At 47.8% G+C, this 16,981-nt stretch overlaps 1 protein-coding gene across 2 annotated transcripts in view; it reads left to right on the top strand.

The window, feature by feature from the left end:
* Nucleotides 1-15,755, top strand: part of CUNH8orf48 (chromosome unknown C8orf48 homolog) — a 46,195-nt gene extending 30,440 nt beyond the window's left edge. Inside the window, exons 7-8 of one of the 2 annotated variants that reach the window (XR_007628315.1) lie at nt 13,275-13,413; nt 14,560-15,755. The gene's annotated coding sequence lies outside the window, so the exon portion shown is untranslated. The remainder of the gene's footprint in view (nt 1-13,274; nt 13,414-14,559) is intronic. The other variant, XR_007628317.1, reaches the window with a different exon arrangement.
* The last annotated feature ends 1,226 nt before the right edge of the window (nt 15,756-16,981 follow it).

Below are 16,981 nucleotides of genomic sequence, written 5' to 3'. Positions count from 1 at the left end.
GGAACAAGTGGCAGCTGCCTACAGAGTGACTCTCCTTCCCTCAGCTTGCACAAAATGAACTAGCTTTGGCACTTAAAGGCTGAAACAGTCAAAATGTTGATCCTTGGCAACTTCTTAATGAAGCTCCTCTGGATCAGAGAGGACATAAATCAGGATACCACATCAGGGAAGCAACTTTCACGTTGGTGTGCATGAAAACACATCCCTGAGTGCTTTGGTGTGCAGTGCAGTCTCCCTGCAGAATAACTTCACATCCCTTGCTTTCCTCTCCCCAGCAAAGGGGTGAGCTGTGCCTGTTCCACTCCTGCTTCCCGAGGATCCCAGAGGGATGAGGGCAGTGCAGCTGCTCCAGCTGGAGGGGGAATTGCAATTGCAGTTGGTTCTTTTATAGGACAGATGAATGGGTGGAGAAAAAGCTCTTTGCATCTTTACTACAACCCAGGCCTGCTGGAAACATAGCCAGGACTTCCCTGTGCTCTCCACCAAACCGGGGCATTTCTCAGCTCGTCTGGAGGAAAACCTGGAGACTGAGCTGGACGTGCAACTCCCATTTCAAGGGAGCAGAGGCCTGGTTTTCAGCAGTTATACCCTCTGCAGGCATCTTTTCTTCGGGTTTATTTTTTGGCAATCTCTCTGTATTTCTGGGTAGCACTGGCAGGTAAAGAATAACCCCAACAAAGACTTTTACAGCCCCGGTTATCCCTTATTTATATTTCACCCCCAGGGTCTTTTTTCCTTACTGCCTGAAGTTTTCTGTCTTCTGCATTTCACAAAACTTTCCTTTTATATTTTTATACCCTGCTTCTTACTGAAGTGTCTTATGTCAACTGGAAAAGCTATATATAATGTGTGTGTATACATGCATATTTATATATATGCACACACATACATATGCAAAGGCCTGGGAATACAAATTTCCACCAGTTTGCATCGGTGCAAGGGGAGTTTTTCCTCCAGTTTTATTACATTTAACTCTCCCAAAGCTTTGCCTCTGAACTTATAACTAAGCCAATAAGGAATGTCTGACAAGATTCTAATATATTTTGATGCTACAGTTAATCTTTTCTTCAACTCCTTGTTCTTAATCCAGTGTGACTAATACACTCAAATTCCTCACACTCTCAAATTTGCCACTTCCTGAATCTTCTCTGGTTTAAAGCTCATGACAGGTCAAAAGTTGTATCAGTTGGAAGTTTGTGGCTCTCAGGGGGCTGTGGACAGGAACAGGTTTACAAGGAACAGCTTTAGCTCCTCCAGGAAAACTTCCACTCAGGGATTCAGTGAAGATTCAGTAAGACTTTAGGGAGAAATTCCTGGCTGTGAGGGTGGGCAGGCCCTGGCACAGGTTGTTCAGAGCAGCTGTGGCTGCCCCAGCCCTGGAAGTGTCCAAGGCCAGGTTGGAGCAACCTGGGCTAGTGAAAGGTGTCCCTGCCCAGGGCAGGGGGTGGAATGAGATGAGCTTTAAGGTCCTTCCAACCCAAACCACTCTGGAATTCTACAATCCTGTGCTTTAGACCAAAGTGCCTTTGTGCTCATGATCTCTGGACAGGGAATGCTGTCCCAAGTTCATTGGTATGTTCAAGGTCTGGAAGGAAAATGAACGTTTGCAACTCCTTGAGAAGTTCTTCAAGCTCTGAAAAAGAGCCCAAAGCTTCTCTCCCACCCTGCACTGAAACATTCCTTCTTCATCAGTGTGGAAATCCCTGGTGTCCCAGTCAGACTGTTGATATTCCCATGGCTGCTTCTATTTTCAGGGTTATAATTGGGATTGGTTTTTTTTCAGATTGTCCTTTCTCTTAGAAATTCAAACTGCAAACAGTGGCAGATCAAAGCCCCCCTGTGATGTAGGTGTGTTGTGTGAGGGGATCACCCCCAAGGGGATGTTTTCTCCTCCTCTGCTTCCCTGCCTACACTACTGTCAAGGTGCTCTTCTCATGTAGAGATCCAAGCAGAGTCCCATTTCCACCTGGGTGGGAAGGAAGGAATTTGGCTTTTCCTCAGCCAGAGCAGAGCAGGAACGCAGTAAAAAAAAAAAAAAAAAAAAAGTTATTAAAAGCAAAGTTTCTCAGCAAAGCCAGGCCATCAAATTCCTCTTCATTTGCTAAAGTTATAAATATTGACTGCAGGGGAAGAGGAAAATTTAGAGCCAAAGAGAGCGAAATGAAATCACATTATGCAGAAAGTTTCAGTGCTTGTGTGGAGTTGTTCTCCTCTCCCATCCTAACCGGAAGGTTCGGTTTTATTGGGAGAGATAAAATTTACTTAATAAAAAAATCAGTTACCAGCCTATTCCTGGATGAGTACACAGTGTAAAAATGGCTTAGCCCAGCACTGCTGATCTATCAGTCTCTCTGATTTTAATTGCATGCAGCCTGATCATAAAACGGGGAATGAGGTTTGAGATTTCTGAGGCATTGTTGGAATTATCAGGCTGTTCCACTATCTCTGAAATGGCTCCTGAAGAAGACTGGCAGTTGCTGAATTCTTTATTCCAGAAAGGAGGCAGGTGAGAGGGGCATGGTAGGAGTATATAAATACATAAAACTGAGGGAGGGAGGCAGAAATTCCTAATTAATCTGACAGTTTTTGAGAGCAAGGAAAAATTCAGTGGAATTGAAAGGCATTACAGGTAATATTAATGGAAGGAAATGTGCCTGTAACAGAGCACAGAATTCCCCAGTGGAATTCACTTGTGCAGGTGTGCACCAAGGTTGAAAGACTGGAAGGATTTCTGGGAAGGTGTCAGTGTCCTTGTGGGAATAAAAGCATGCAGAGTTAGCAGAGGTGGTTTTTATTGTGGCCTGGGGCTGTAAGACACACACACTCAGCACATGGAAGGAGGAAATTCCCTAGTGGGGCAGATTTCCTGTATTAATCTTTCCCTGGAAGTGTAACAGCATTTCTAAAAGCTTCTGGGACTGACCAGTGTCAGAAGTCTGGGCCACATAAACAACATGTTTGATGTTGTACAGGGACTTTTCTCACCCTGAAACAGCTCTGGGTTTGTGTCTGCTGGGTGAGGAATGAATTCTGCTTCAGCACCAGCAATATAAATCTAGATTTTTCCCCTGAGGTCAACTCCTTCTGCGCACATCTACATAAATTTCCAGTCCTATCACTGGTGACTAGAGAGCTGATGTGTTTCTTTTACCAGATCAAAACCTCCTGGAAAAAAAACTTGAAGCAAAGAATGGACATTCTGGAAATGTGGACTATAGTGCAGGTAGGGCGGTTTGTCTGGTTTTACAGTACCTGTTTCACAGCACAGGTCAGGAGTGTTCCAGAAGCTGGCGGGTTCTTTGAAATGACCCCGAGGAATCCCAGAATAGATCCCTGCCAGCACCAACATTGTCTTTTCTGGGATTTCCTTTAGACCCCTCCTTGCCTCTGGTAGGGAGATGGTTCAGTCACCAGTGGTGTCTCTGGCAGTCTCTCCAGAGTGGATGAGGAGTGGATGATGCTCTCACAAGTGGCACTTCCACGAGCTGTGCACACCCTGCTGTGTTTTCTGCAGCAGGTCCTTTCTTCCCACCTCTGTATTCCTTTTAAAATGGAAATGCAGCAGCTTTGGAAGCACAGGGCCCTGTTCAGCAGCTGCCAGACCTGAGGGCAGCAGTCTCTCATTTTGTGGATCGAGCTGTGGCTGCCCCATCCCTGGAGGTGTCCAAGGCCAGGCTGGAGCAACCTGGGCTGGTGGGAGGTGTCCCTGCCCATGGCAGGGGGTGGTCCTGGATGGACTTTCAGGTCCCTTCCAGCCCAAACCATTCCATGGTTCTGTGATTCTGTGACATCTGCACACACAAACCCCATGTTTTCTGCTTTCTTGTGCTTCCATCTCTGCTCTCTCGTCCCAGGCCAAAGGGTCCTCATCCCCTCCTCTTCTCTGAGTTGCAGTTGCTTTGTGGACAGTTTGCCAGACCAGATGTGTAAGACTCTCTAAGTTCTGCATGTCTTGGGGTCTTTCATCTTTCCCTCTGAGGTATTCCTGCTTCTAGTCCTGCAAGGTGGAACTAAAAGTTGAGAGTGATGGAATTCGTCACCTCCAGTAGGTTTTTTCCCCTCTTTATTAAAATTTATCCAAGTTTGGCCAAGTTCTCAGTGCAATACATTCTGTGAGTTGCTCAGAAAAGTGAAGGTTCCCCTGTGAGAATCAAGTGCTGCAAGTCCTGGCAGACAGAGTTCATTTCAGAGGATAATCCCAATGTTGGGAGGAAATGCTGCTGTTTCCTTAAGGACTTTGTAAGGGTGGGAAGTCAGGACCATATGGGGAGAAGGGAAAGGATGTGCTTTACTGGGGGCAATGGTGTTCAGGGAATGTTTAGGAAGTGGTTGGGGGGGATCCAGGTGGGAAACAGCTGCCTCCAGGAGCTTTGTGGGAGTGACTGCAGAGGCTAAACCAGGAATATGGACACTGAAGAGCATCTGGTGAGGAAAATGGGAAAGAAAATAGGCTGAAGAACCAGAAGTGAAGCAGAACTGGAGCAGAGCCAGTTTGACAGCGATGGAAAGGGACCTGAAGGAAATAGGAAATGGGCTCTAAACAGCTGCCCCTTCAGAGCCTGGTGTGGAATCAGGGACTCCCCATCCTCCCCTCCCAGCTGAAACAACTGACACAGGGTCCCTCCCAGCCCTCCCATCCACACAAAGCTCACCAGTTTAGGGATAAACTGGAACCCTGGCAGGCTTCATTGTCAAAAGGTCTCTGACTCTCCTACCCAGCTGCAGCAGTTTGGAAATACAGCCCAAGAAATGAGTTAAAGAGCAGGATAAATGGTCACACAGGGCAGCTGAGCTGCAGAAGAGTCTGACCCTAGGGAGTGGTGATTTAGGGGCTTCTCCCTCTCTTTCCCCTGTTTTTGTGGTGTGGCCTTTGAGCCTTTGAGGCCGTGGCTCTGGGTGCATTTGCCCAGTTCAGTGTGTTGATAACCCAGCCCCAGGTTTTGTGGTTCCACAGCTCAATGCAGCCCTGAATCTTGATTTAATTTCTACCTTCACCACTGAGGTTCTAAGGCTGAGTTGCTGCAAATGGAACCTTTTTCCACGTGTTCATTAACTGGATGCTCCTCATTTTCTGGCTGCTCAATTTGAGGCAATATCTGCTCTGTGTTCTTGGAGCTGCAGCTGGACCTGAGTTTGCAGCATTTAAAGCTCCATATAACACTAAACACTCTGCAAAAAGCATGATCTCATTTTCTAAACTGGATGTCCCAAATTTACGAGCACTTTTACGACACAGAGACTTTCTAAGAATTTTTTCAGCACTCGGTCGAGATAAAACAGAACGATATATAAATAAAATGGGACAATAAGTTAATCAAAAATGTATTCGGAATGTGAGCCTTGGAAGAGCCAGGAATAAATTAATCACATGTGCTCAGAGTAGAACCTGAGTTTAGTGAAGTGGGTTAAACTAAGCAGAGGCAAAATCATCTTGTTCCGTAATTAAACATTGAATCAGGGAGTTGTTCAGCTGTTTCTGAGTAACCCCTGAGGAGGGGAACCATCAGAAATGGGCTGCACACTGAACAACAAGAGAAAACAAATATTAAATAGCTGCTCATTAATTTAGAATCATCCACCCTCTCCTCTGAGGGGGGTAAGGGCCCTGCAGGAAAAAATAGTCCATGATTGTGTGATTGGGGGTGGCAGCGATGCCGCACCACACAAAAGGCTCCAATTCAGGTCGCACAGGCCACTTAATCCTGGAATTTTGGCACTTTGGAATATTTGTCTTAGCTTTTCCAGTAATGTTCTTTTAACTTGGAATATTGTGTGTAATATATATATATATCCAAAAGTTGTTTTTCACTCAAGCTGGTTTGTCTCCAAGTGGTGTCATTCTCACTCTCCCGCTGTCACCGGCTCTGAGGGAGAAGCAGCTGGTGTGCTAAAACAAGTGATGGACTTTGAAATCCTGCAAGGTTAGGAACGGAGGGGTTGGAGGCAGGTATTTACACAAATGTCAGCTTTTTTGGCCTGCTACATTTTCCTCCCACTCTTTTCCCCACTCTATTTTATGGAGCAAAGTGTAAACATTTGCTCTGAAGTGTTTTGCAGCTTTAACTGGTGAGTGATCCCACAGTAACTCCATGGTGGTGGTGGTTTCTCGGTGGCTTCTCTACCTGAGAGTCTTTCCAAATAGAAAGTTGGGGTTCCTCATCATTTCCAGCTGCAGCTCAGTGGGAGTCCTGGCTCAAACAGCAGCAGCAGGGCGCAGGACTGGGTTAACTGGGCTCTGCTCCTGGTGTTTGGGTCAGGACAGAGCCCAGCTCCCACTCCGAGGGCTCTGTGGGCTCTGCCCTGCTGAATAAAGGCAGATCACCAATATTGGGTGATCATCATTAATGTGAGCAGGTGCATGTTTGACTGCAGGGAACAGGTCTAGGAAATAGGAACTTGTGGGGTTTAATTATTTACCTGGACACCAGTGAGGTTTTTAGGACATCTCTTTAGTTAAGGAGATTGTAATCCTGGAGTAATTCTGGTTTATTTATCCAGAGTTACACAGAGTGTAAATGGAAAGTGATTGGTTTCTCTTAATCTCATAATCTTGACACAAAAGCAAGAGCAATAGGTTTAACTCCCTGAGAAAAAGCATCACACATAACACTGCAGGGAGGCATGAAAATCAATGATTAACACTTTAGGGGGTTTAATTAATCTCCCACTTAATAATGTGGGATCAGTGGTCAAATAGCTCTTCCAGGGTGCTCCTGGCAGTGAATACAAGTTGGGGAGGACACAGGGAATGGCTTCAAACTGCCAGAGGGCAGGGTAAGATGGGATATTGGGAAGGAATTGTTGGCTGGGAGGGTGGGGAGGCCCTGGTACAGGGTGCCCAGAGCAGCTGTGGTTGCTCCTGGACCCCTGGAAGTGTCCAAGGTCAGGTTGGAGCAATCTGGGGTAATGAAAGGTGTCCCTGCCCATGGCAGGGGGTGGAATGAGATGTCTTTAAGGTCCCTTCCGACCCAAACCATTCCATGATTCTATGATAAGATATCCTGAAGCATAACCAGCTTCAGACCTTCACATCAAGCTGGTGGTGATGGGATTAAAACAACCTTGGTCGGAATGGGGTGAGAACTGAGTGCTCATTACACACCTTGCTCTGTCAGCTGACACAAACACTCCACAAATATGCTTTTCAGGTGTTCTGTGAGCAGTGGGGATGTTTGCTGGGCTTTTGCTGAAGTGAATCTCTTGCCTTTGGAACTGGGATGCTGCGAGTGGATCCTTGATTGCTGCAGCAGCCTCGGTGCTGTCACACACCCTGAGACAGGAACTGTAGCAGGAGGGAAGGAAAAATAGAGCCAGGGAGATGAGGTTTGGAACCTCACAAATTGCCTCTGCTGCCTTGTGGTGATGGATGGGCACAGATATCCCAGAGAAAGAGCTGTTCTGGGGAGGAGCTGGTTCCCTGTGCCACATCCCATTCCAGGGGGTGTTCATAGGGAACTGCCACAGGGATTTGTAAGGGGCCTCAGAAGCTGTGTGGTTCTGCCAGCAGCATTTCATCTCAGGAGTTCTCAGCCATGCTTTGTCTCATTTCTAGGCACAAGTGGAGTTAATGTTGGGTTTCACCTCCGTAGAAGAGGCTGCTAATGGGATGTTAGAACAGATTTAAAGACCAAGCTGAGCTCACCCTCCTGTGTCACCAGACTCTGTTGGCAGAGCTGGATTTGAGCTTAAGGTCATTGAAGCCACAACACAATCTTACCCCATGTTCCTGTGGGTAGTTTTTTTAAGACAAAGGGTGCCCTTTCATCCCCCACTCAGTGAGTCACCAGGGAATGAGCCCACAGCGATTCCCATCTCTTAGTCACAAGAGGTTGCTTAAGGAGATTGTTCCTGGTCCTTTGTTCTACCCAATCTCTCTTTTTTTTTTTTTTCATGAAACACGATTTTCTCTGGGCTTTTCTGAAATTAGGTTTGAATTGGCCAATGGTTTCAGAAGTTACAGAATTCCAGAATGGTTTGGGTTGGAAAGGACCTTAAAGCCCATCCAGTCCCACCCCTGCCATGGGCAGGGACACCTCCCACCAGTCCAGGGTGCTCCAACCTGGCCTTGGACACTTCCAGGGCTGGGGCAGCCACAGCTCTGGGCATTCGACCACCTGAGGAAGCAAAACTGGGAATATGAAATGGACCAAGCCTGGGTGTTCCTGGGTGATGGGAGGACATCTGAGTCCTGCATTCCAGTGCGATCCCCCCTTGGATCCACCTGCCCTTCCTGCTGTGGGATCAGTGAACACAGTCCCAGTAAAATTCCTGGCCAGTTGTGTTCAGTTCTGCTAAAATGTCTTGCAGCAGTAAATGCTCAGTTTTCCTTCCACAGCAGCACCTGTGACCCTGGGAAATGTGGCAACTGTGATAGATTTTTGATTAATTTCTGCTTTGGTTTTGTTTTTCCCAACAGTTGAATTAAAATTTCCGCCTTGCTGTTTAGATTTGAAGCTTTACTGTTGTTGTTTTTTGTAATTCCTAAGCCTTTGCTGTTTGTACCTTGCACTTGCAGAAGCCTTGGAGTTCCTGTGCCTGCACGTGTCTCAGTCTGTGCAGTCACAATCCTGGGGGAAAAAAACCTGGTACCTTCACACCTGTGTCGGTGGTGTCACTTGTGAGAAGTTTGTTGGCTCATTTGTGCATCTCTCAGTTGTTTCCTTTCACAGACCCCCCAGCATTTCTCCCCTTTCAGTTTTATTCTGCAGAGCTTTGTTCCTGCTGATCCACACACCAGATGCCACTGTATTTTCTGGATGCCTGAACTCTCCACTCAAAACCTGTTGTGTGGCTGTTCTGTGGAGCTGATTGAACAAGGGCTTTTGTGTGTCAGGGAATCAAGGGACTGCTAAGGTTGGAAAAGACCTTTAAGATCAAGTCCAACCACCAACCAGCACTACCATGGTCACCAATAAACCTGTTCCCAAGTGCCACATCCCAAGTGTTTCTTGAACACTTCCAAGGATGGGGACTCCACCACTTCCATTCCAATGCTTTGCAACACTTTCCATGAAGAATTTTTCCTCAATATCCAACCTGAACAACCTGGCACAGCTTGAGGCCATTTCCTCTCGTCCTGTGCCTTGTTGATGTGCCCGATGCCCACTTTGTCCCCCAGCCCAGAGCACTGAGTTCCACTGCCAGTCCTTCCTGGGACACCTCCAGGGCTGGGGACTCCAAACCTCCCTGGGCACCCCCTGCCACCAGCACCCCCAGGGCCTTTCCCACTGGGCACTTTCCATCTGCTCTTCCCCTTGGCTGCTGGGGGTTGTGGTGCCCCAAGTGCAGGACATTGGCCCTGCGTCCCCATAGGCTGTGACTTTTTAAAAATTCTTTTCATTTTGCCAGTAGAAACTCTTCTACAGTTTCCTTTGTGCTGCAAAAAAAAAAGAGCGTTTTCACTGGTGCAGCCAATGAGGGCTGCCCAGGAGAGTCCCGAGAGCTGTCTTAGTCCAGAACAGGAAAAGGTGTGCGATGCCAAAGCCCATGTGTCAGCAAATCTCATTTTTTTTGGTGGTGTGTGCTTTGCCCCAGCACGTAGTTGGATTATATTTGTACAAAGTGGAGCTTTCCTGGTGCAGTTTCATTCTCCTTGGAGCTCTGTGCCAGCCAGGGAGGCTGGAATCCTTCCTCAGCACATGGTGCTGAGGTAGGACTGACCTCAGGAACATTCCCTGGTACAAAACCTGCAAAATGAATCTGTACTTCAGAGTTTTGCTGACTTTAATATCACCAAGCTGCACAGTTCTCCTAAAGGGGGAATTAGTGCCAGCAAAAGGAGCCTTTGGACAGCTGGGAAATTGGGTTGGGATTGCCACAAAAAGACTGGTGGTAGCTTCACCCCCATGAAAGGGTGTGGGCTAATTCTGACAGCTGGTAACATGAAGATATTACATTATTATTAATTATTACTTCTCCTGATGTAATAATTAAAATATATTAATAAGATAAGACTGGGATAAATCGCAAAGGTTTCATCTCCTAAAGTCCAGCCTGTACCTAGAGGAGACAAATCCACTCTTTCAGAATATTTTTAAAATATGAAGCGACACTGAGAAATGTTCTCTAAACCTGCAGCGTGTTGGGATGCAGATCCAGCACTTTGCAAGGCAAAGCTCCAGCAAACAAAACTTAATGGTTTAAAAAAAAAAAAAAAATCCTGTCAAAATGCAGCTTCTCAGAAGGTTATTTTGCCAACCTTCTGTTGGAGATTTATTAGAGGCTGAGGCTTGGCTTCCTCATGACAGAGCAGCTTAAACTGGTATTTCACATGCACAGTTCATGTCTCAGCATCTGCTGAGCACCCAAAATAAATGAGCTCCAAGGTCACCTCTTGGATCTTAAATCCCAGCCTTTCTGAGCAGATCTGCTGCTCTCCCTGCTCCTCAGTGGCAAGAGGGACAAGCCTTTAAACGGTTTAAACTCCTCCTTCCTGCTGCCCCACTCCAAATTAAATCACCTGGCACCAACTGGCACGTTCCCAGTGCCTGGAGCCCTCGGACTTCCAGTGATCTCCAAACAAATTAACTGTGGAACAAGTCGGGAAGCAGCTCGGGGAGAGCTGCCTGGTGGAAGCAGAGGATCAAAGCACAGAGCTGGAAAACAAACTCCTGAAGTGCTAATAAGTCCTAATACCTTTGAAAGGGAGAGAATTAAACTGGGCAGGGAGCAGCCCAGTCACATTCTGATTATTTAAAGGGACGTGGGGCCGCTTGGATTTTCACTGAGGAAACCAGTGAGAAAGCCTGGAACTGGCCGGGGGGGTTAGGGAAGTTCCAGAGCAAACCTGAGGAAGAACCAGATAGGATGGGTGGGTTTTCTGGGCTGGGTTGTGTCTGCCTTGCTCACTGAGCAAAAGGACATTCCTGCTTTCTCCCTTTCCCATAAGGAGAGGCCCAGCAGCCCCAGGGCAGTGAGCTGGGATCCAGCTTTTCCAGGAGACCAGCTGAGCCTGGGCAAGTCATGCCCAAAAAGTGCTGACCTGGCTCTCAGCTGGACCTGAAGAACCCAAATCCTTAATCACACGTGGAAAAGGAGAATCCAGCTGGTGCCTTCTGTCCTCCACCTTCCTGTCACACACATCCTCCTGTTTGCTCACTAAATTTGGGACAATGCTCGAGGCACCAGAAACACCCCCCCTTTCCCTTCCCCTCCTCCTCAAACCCACCTCAGAAGCTGGAGTGGCGTTTCCTTTGCTGCCTTCGCTCCTCCTCACCCTCTGCTCCCTCTAGTGTTCCTGTGCCGTGCTGGTTTGCTCTCCTGCTCCAGGCAGGGACAGCGAGGATTCCGTTTGGGATTTATTATACCTTCATTTTGCATCAGGTGGGAATGACATCAGCCTGCCCTGGAAGAGAGAAAATAATTCAGAGACTCTGCAACCTCTGCAACCTTTACTTCACCTCCTTGTGCCATCACAGCCCCCCCCGCCACTGACCTGGAGGCCAACTCCAAATTCAGTTGGTTTTATCTTTTTGATTTCATTCTCAGTTCGTGGTTTGGAGCTTTTGTTCACAACCTTAAAATTTCTTTTTAATTCAGGGAACTGGAAATTTAGTAGGACATAACACCTGGGATTAGAGCCTGAGGTTTTGCTAACACTGCAGCAACATCCACTGCACCTAAACATTGTGCTCTAGTTCAATTTTGACCCTTTGATTCAGTATAGATTTTTTTATTTATTTTTTTTAAATTTGTTGTAGTCTGCCAAAGCTTTTGTAGCCATGAGATGTGCTGTCCTGCTTATTGGCTGGAAATCAGAAAATATGGAAGGGACTGGGGATCTGTGTCTTAGAATCACTGGATCACTGCAGGGAGAACGTGCAATTAAAAATGGGGACTCATGAGACCTTTCCAGAGTTGTTACTGGAAGTTAACTGTTTAAAGTGCTCTAAACCTGTGTGTTGCACAATATTTATATTCCACATGCATGGGATTATCTGGAAAAGATCTTTAGGATCATCAAGTCCAACCACCAATCGGCACCACTACCACGTTCACCACCAAGCCATGTCCTCCAGTGCCACATCCATGTGCTTTTTGAACATTTCCTGGGATGGTAAGTCCTTCCCTGGTGTGCCAGTGCTGAACAACCCTTTTAATGAAGAAATTTTCCCTAATATCTAATCTACACCTAATATTCCTAATCTCCACAGAATCATCAAGGTTGAAAGAGACCTTCAGGATCATCTAGTCCAGCTGCCAACCCACCACCACCACAATCACCCCTAAACCATGTCCCCAAGTGCCACATCCAGACACCTCTTGAACACCTCCAGAGGGTGGTGGTGACCCCACCATGTCCCTGGGCCACAGTTGTCCCACTGGTTCTAAATTTAGTCAAAAAAATAAAGACTGGAACAACTGGAAAATCAGTCCAGCAGAAAGTGGTCAGATGACATGACATTAAACCTCTGTGAGCACCCTGATTTTGGAATCTGCCCTGATCTCTGGTTGGGATTCAGAGTTATAACCATGAGAGGACATGAAATCACAGATTGTTAAGGGGTTGGAAGGGACCTGAAAGCCCATCCAGTCCCACCCCTGCCATGGGCACGGACACCTTCCACCAGCCCAGGGTGCTCCAACCTGGCCTTGGACACTCCCAGGGATCCAGGGGCAGCCACAGCTGCTGTGGGCAACCTGTGCCAGGGCCTGCCCACCCTCCTAGGGAAGAATTCCTTCCTAATATTAACCTAAATTTCCTCTTTCCATTTGTACCATCACTCCTTGTCCCATCACTGCATTCCTGACATGCCTGAGATCCACTGGGCAGATCTGGAGTTGGTCATCCAGGGACAAGGATTCCTCTGCTTTCGTGGAAGAGTTTCCCTCCCAGATGCCCATTTGCACATGATGAGGAGGGATGCTCTCTCCAGGAGACAGGAATGTTTTCCACAAGTTCTCGGGAGTGGGGGAGTGACAGCTGAAGGCTGAGCCCGTGGTGAGCAGCAGATCTAATTACCACCTTCCTCCACTGATCTAATTACCACCTCCCTGTGCTCACCCTTCCACCCAGCCACTTCCTGAATCTCTTTTTAGGGATTTGGGATTTTTGTCACTCGGCATTGGGCTGCAGCACAGCACAGCTTGTCACTGTGTCCTACATGTGCTCGTGGTGTCCGGAATTGGACCCAACCCGCTGGAAAATGACGTGCTTACAGCGGGATTTAACTCTCCAGCACGTCTCTCCCTCCGTGCCTGGTGCAGAGCTGGGTGCCTGTTGCTCCAGGGAAAATGATTAATAGCCCATCTAAACCCCAAAATCCCTTCTCCAGGAATATTTGGACCCGTTGCTCGCAGCTCAATGGAGCAACATTCCTTGGTGGCAGACGCTTCCTCACACATGGAAAACATGGAAACCCCAAGCTTCCTAAAAGCCCAAAATATTCCCCTCCAGCATATGGCACCCAGGAGGTGAGTAAACTTGTCCCTTCCTCTGCTGTCGGGTTTCCTGTGGTAGGTTGAAGGTGTTGCTTTGGGATTTTCAGCGCTGGGGTCCCTGCAGGGCAAGGGAAGTGTTTGCTGCCCTGTCATCTGTGCAGGGGAAAGCAGATCCTCTGTTAATCCCTTGGAGACTGTGCTGCAGGAGTATCCTGGCAGTATGAAGGCTGGAGATGGTGATCCACAGGGTGACTTGGCTCCCAGTCCCCTGTGTCAGGTGGTGCAGCCCAGTCCTGGGACCCCGGTGTGAGGGGGGGTGTACAGAGGAAGCTGAACACTGGACATGTTGCTGGAGAGCAGGAGGAGCCCAAAGCCTTCTCCCATCACAGCCTCCTAAAGCACCTCTGCTGCTGCACAGCCCTTCCCACAGCCAGGCATGGACAGCTGCTGGAAGTGCCAGGAACTTCTTCCATGTCAGCAAATGTGGAGAGAAAAATTCCTGGACTTCAAGGGCTTGGAGTGCCAGGACAAGGGGGAATGGTTTTCCACTGCTAGAGGGCAGGGTGAGATGGGATATTGGGGAGAAATCCTTCCCTGGGAGGGTGGGCAGGCCCTGGCACAGGTTGCCCAGAGCAGCTGTGGCTGCCCCTGGATCCCTGGAAGTGTCCAAGGCCAGGTTGGAACAACCTGGGCTAGTGGAAGGTGCCCCTGCCCATGGCAGGGGTGGGACTGGGTGGGCTTTAAGGTCCCTTCCAACCCAAACCAATCTGGGATTCCATGATTTATTCTCCTGTCTCAAGGTTTTTACAACAGTGCACATCCAACAGAATTCCTCCTAATTTCCACAGCTAAAATGAGAGGAAAACAAGCATTTCCTCCTGTTTGGTGAAATCACCTATTTCTGTCAATGTGCAACTCTCCCAGTAGTTTGAGCTCATGATTGCCCTGAGCTGGCACTGCTGAAGGCACCAGTTCCCTTCTCAGTGCAGCCCTTTTCCCAGTAACACAGGGGTGTATAGAAGATATTTTGGGCATTTGGGAGCCTGTTCTGGAAAGCAAGCAGTCCAGATTGCACTGAGGACATTGTCTCCTCCAGGCCTGACTCTGTAGGTTTGGGCTTGGAATAAAACAACCTACAATTTGCTGATAATAATCCATGACCTCTCTGCTTCCCAACAGCTTCCAGAACGGAGCACGTGGGGAATTGGCACCTGAGCTGGCATGGATGGCACCTGAATGGCACCTGGAGCATGTCTTTACCTAGGAATGTCCTGTTATCTCCAGTCTTTACCCAGGAATGTCCCATTATCTCCTCAGCAGTAATAGATATTTCCCCCTCATTGCTGCACCCTCCAAGAACACCTTAGCACAAGGGGGTTATTTCTGGGGGGTTATTTCCAACCCTGCTGACGTTCCAGCAGATCCCATTGTTGAACCATGGCTGCAGAGTCCTGGCATTGGGAATGGAAGGCAGCAGAAGTGCTGCTCCTTTTGTTCCACCAGATGATACCAATCATTGGCCTCATTAATGACACCTTCATTAAGCTGTGCCAACAACAAACCACTGCCTTTTTTTGGCTCCTCATTCCCAGCTCCCTTTTCCCAATGTCACGGTGGGGGGTTGACACAAATTACTGTGCTGCCAGCACAGCTGCCCTGCATAATTTGTTGTTGCATCAAGTTAAAATGAATGATTTTAACAAGTATCAAGGCTGGGATATTTATTAGGGATGTGCCTCTCTAATGAGCCCCATCTGTTCCAACCCTGATTGCACCGAGAGGATCCTGGGAGGGTGGGGAAGGACAAATCCCAACCAGTGTAACTGGAACTCCTCACTGGAAGCTGTGAGTGAATCTGTGATAGCACCAGTGCATCCCATTTGGAGAGGAGGACACTTGTGGTGTCCCCTTTTTCACTGATTCCTTGGGAAGTGTTTTTGTTGCTCACTGAGGATATTCTGGAACTCTGGAAAGGTTTAGGATCACATCCAGAATAAGCAGATCAGGTTTACTGATGCACAGCTTGCACTCTGGAAAACCTAGAGGAGTTTGCAGCGAAGCAGCTAAACCAATGTTTACATTTTCCACTCCTGATTAATGGAAATAGCATGGAAGAAAGAGGATGGGAAGCCTCGGGAGGATGGATTTTTTTGTTCACTTGTTGCTTCTGCATATCCCAGGTCCTGCCGTGTACTGAGAAAGGGAAATCAGATATGTTTTCAAATCGTGGGTTTAAATTCTTTAAACAGAAGGAAATAACAATTCAAGGAGTTTGGCTTTGTTTTACTACATCTGAACATTACCAGCCCACAGAGAAACAGTTGAAGCAGCTCTACTGATTTGAAGTTTAGGCCAAAGCTCAGTGAGCTGTGACTCAGAAGGCCTAAGGGAAGGGGAAAAGCCAGAGGATGGAGTGGAACAGGTGAATCATAGTCCAGGTCCAGTCATGGAACTTGCAGAGCTTGTGTCTTCCACCCCCCTGGCATCTGAGCACAACGTTCCTGTTTTGTGAAGAGTTTTGGTGCTGCTGTTGCTCATTAATCCTGCTCTCAGGAGGTGCTGAGCTCTGCTGGGGGGAGCTGGAGGAATTCTGAGCACTGACAGTTCACAGGACTCATCCTTTCGCTCTCTGGGGCCTGCACCTCTGATCCCACATGAAAAGCCTTTTTCTTTAGTCAAATTATTGCTCAGAAGGAAGAGGAGAGGAGGTGGAAGTGAAGGTGCTCCAATGGTCCAGTGAGTCTTGTTGCAAAGTGACAGCAGGATCCAGCTCTGCATCCACAGAGCAAATCAGGGGCACTGAAAGCAGCTGTTCCAGAGGAAGGGGAATCATCCAACTGCTTTGGATGTCTGAGACACACCCTGTAGACACACCCACAGGGTGGTAAGAGCCTTTTCGTTCATCTTCAAGCATTTGTTGTAGCAGAAACCAGAGTGGTACCAAAACGAGCCTTATACAGAACCAACCTCTCTCTCCTTCCTTTTCCCCTTTTCCCCTTTTCCCCTTTTCCCCTTTTCCCCTTTTCCCCTTTTCCCCTTTTCCCCTTTTCCCCTTTTCCCCTTTTTTCCCTTTTTCCCTTTTTCCTTTTCCTTCCTTTTCCTCCTTTTCTTCCCTTCCCCTTTTCTTTCCCCTTCCCCTTTTTTCCCCTTCCCCTTTTTTTCCCTTCCCCTTTTTTTTTCCCCTTCCCCCTTTTTTCCCCTTCCTTTTTTCCTTCCTTCCCTTTTTCCTTTTCTTCCCCTTCCCCCTTTTCCTTCCTTTTTCCCCTTCCCCCTTTTCTTCCTTTTCCTTCCCCTTTTCCCCTTCCCCCTTTTCTCTTCCCCTTTTCCCTTTCTCCCCTTCCCCTTTCCCCTTCCCCCTTTTCCCCTTCCCTTTTTCCTTTCCCCTTTTCCCCTTCCCCTTTTCCCCTTCCCCCTTTTCCCCTTCCCCTTTTCCCCTTCCCCTTTTCCTTCCCCCTTTTCCCCTTCCCCTTTTCCCCTTCCCCTTTTCCCTTTTCCCCTTTTCCCTTTTCCCCTTTTCTTTTTTTCCTTTGTCCTATTTCCTTTCCTTTTTCCTTTCCTTTTCTCCCCCTTCTTTTCTCCCCCTTCTTTTCTCCCCCTTCTT

Source organism: Myiozetetes cayanensis, unplaced genomic scaffold (assembly GCF_022539395.1).
Source record: "Myiozetetes cayanensis isolate MyiCay16 unplaced genomic scaffold, myiCay2020 scf15, whole genome shotgun sequence".
NCBI lineage: Eukaryota > Metazoa > Chordata > Aves > Passeriformes > Tyrannidae > Myiozetetes > Myiozetetes cayanensis.
Note: the sequence above shows the minus strand (reverse complement) of the source record. Positions and strands in the feature narration are given on the sequence as shown.